The sequence below is a fragment of the Octodon degus genome, unplaced genomic scaffold (genome assembly GCF_000260255.1).
Source record: "Octodon degus isolate 3935 unplaced genomic scaffold, OctDeg1.0 scaffold00127, whole genome shotgun sequence".
Classification (NCBI taxonomy): Eukaryota; Metazoa; Chordata; class Mammalia; order Rodentia; family Octodontidae; genus Octodon; species Octodon degus.
In genome coordinates, this window is record NW_004524703.1 from 3,733,930 (window position 1) to 3,736,522 (window position 2,593).

A 2,593-nucleotide genomic window follows, 5' to 3' on the forward strand; every position below is an offset into this window, starting at 1 on the left:
TGGTTTGCTTTAGATATGTTTTCCTAATATGTCATACAGGTGACCATTAAGGAGAATTTTCACTTTCATTCCAGGGTGCCCTGGGGACCCACACAGTTCCTTCTTCTCCTGGTACAAATGAGCTGCCACTAGAACATCATGTCAGTTAGCAAGAGCACATTCTCAGTGCAGCCTGCCACCAGCCTGCTTTTCTTTAGATATTCTGGGGGTGCTTTAGTGAGGCTTTCAGTGGTTATTTTGGATAATTCTTTAAGTGAAAATTATACTTAAAGTATACAGCAGAGAACATTGGAACCGCAGCTGCCTACCCGTCTGTGTGTGGGTACAGACCCAGAACTCTTCTCCCAGAAAACTCTTGTTCTTGCCTGCAGGACTCCTCAGAAAGGAGAATGCACTTTTAATCAAACAAGCATTCTTAGTATGCCTTTTAAATATCTTCCTTTTTAATATGGCAAAGAGGTTAAGACTGCAGGCTCTGCTGGCAGGCTGTGTGGGTCAAAGTTCTGTGTCACCTTGGGCAGCCAACGTGATTAAAAGCTTATTGTAATAAGAGCACCTTGCTCCAGGCTTGTTGGCACGAGAAAAGGAGTTAATAGACAGTGTTTTGAAGAATGGTATCTAGTGTTTCATCCTGCCAGTGGTATTTTTTTGTTATCTTTCTTTTAATTTTTATTTTTAAATAAAAATAATGATTATACATTTTTAATAACTCAGATAGTTCTTTGAGGGTTTTAATGTTTTAGCCAAATTCTTTCCATGTCAGGTTTCCACTTAACAAGGGTCTGCTACGTTCGCCTCTGCCCATCAGCTGCATCCGTGAACGCTGACTCAGACTATTTTTCCAGTTTTTAAAAATGACAGTTTGTTTTCCAAAATAGACAGATTTAGCTGTGCTGTCTGTATCACCTAGACATTAAATCCATCTTAGACATTTATTAGCCTGGCTATAGCATATATGTTTATGTGAACATACATAATAACCAAGTTAATAAAATATGCATATATCTGGGTATATGTACAAGTCAAGTTTTATATTATGGGTTTATTTCCTTCTTTGTTTTACTCTTTTTCCCTGAAGCTTTTAATGTTATGTATGTATTTATTTATTTGGTACAGGGTCTTGCTATGCAGCTCAGACTCATAGTGTTCCTACTGTCTCAGTCTCCCCAGCGCTGGGATTACAGGTCTGCTCCACCGTGCAGGATTTTGGTGGCTGGCACTGCACACCCAGGGTTCTGGGGCCAGTACAGCATGGGGCACCAGGTCCTTGCGCTTGCGAGGCAGGTGTTTAGACCACTGAGCTATCTCCCCAGACCTCCTCCTCCTCCTCCTCCTCCTCCTCCTGCTGAAGTTTTTAATTAGCTACTTTTAACATGTACTGTTTGTTTTGGGAGTGCATTTTCTTATTTTCATTAGCATATGCCTACAGTCATAATAATCACATTCACTGTGGGGAGTTGGTGCTTTTGCAAAATATATCTCACTTATTTTTCCATCCCCTCGCCCCCGTCCATCTCTTGGTCCCCTTCCCTTTTGCAAAGGACCTATCTCCTTGTTAACTAACCTGTCTTCTATTAAAGTTTTCTTATTACCAAGCCCACTCTCCAGCAGATATAACCCCTTACCCCCACCCCCCGGCTTGTGTCCGAGCTGCTACACTGTGCTGGCTTTCCTTATTTTCTCGATGCACCAGTCTGGACCAATTCCTTTCTAGGCCTCAATTTTCCTTCATCACTACCCTGGGAATTAAGTTACTTTTTCTGTGTTGGAGCCTCTGTTTCCTGATCTCCTTTTTCTCTTTCTTTTTTTGGTCCTCATTTTGTTGAGCCACATCCTTCAGTAGCTGCTTCAAAACTGATGCGAGATCAGTACAATGTTCGTGAATTTGTATATGTGAAAACATGTTCCTGCCACCCTGTTCTTGACTAAGAGATACACTGAGTATAGATTTCTGAGCAGCCACCCCTTTTCTCGTGACTTTTCAGGGCCCTTCTCTTGCGTCTTTAAGTATTTTCTCATTCTCTGTCCTTAGGGTGTTTATCCTGGTTACTGCCTTACTATGATTTGAGTGATATTTACAGAGGAATTAAAGAAGTGTGGGACTCCATTACTGAGCCTTCCCAGAAGTGTGTTCTTAATTTCCTTTCTTATTAATTAAAGTTATTGGTACATTTTAGTTATACAAAGATATTTATCATGGAGAATTTGTACAGATATATGATATAACTTAATTTTTTTCTTTGTTGGCAGGTTTTAAATTATGTCTTCAATTTCATAGACTGTTATTGGTTTATTTTTGTATCTTCTGATTCAACTTTGAAATTTGTATGTATTTAGAAATTAGTCCATGTGTTCTACATTTTCCATGTTATTAGAATAGAAGTTTTTTTTTTTTTTCCTTGGTTTTTTGTTTATCTTTTTTTTTTTTTTGATATTTTAGCTTTATTGATACAGTTTGACAATAAAATTATGGATATTTAGGGGATACAAAGTGATGTTTTGATATATCCACTTTATAAAATTATTACTATACTCAAGTTAATAAATATATTCATCACTTCATGCGCTCTGTTCTGTTTATGCTAAGAACAGA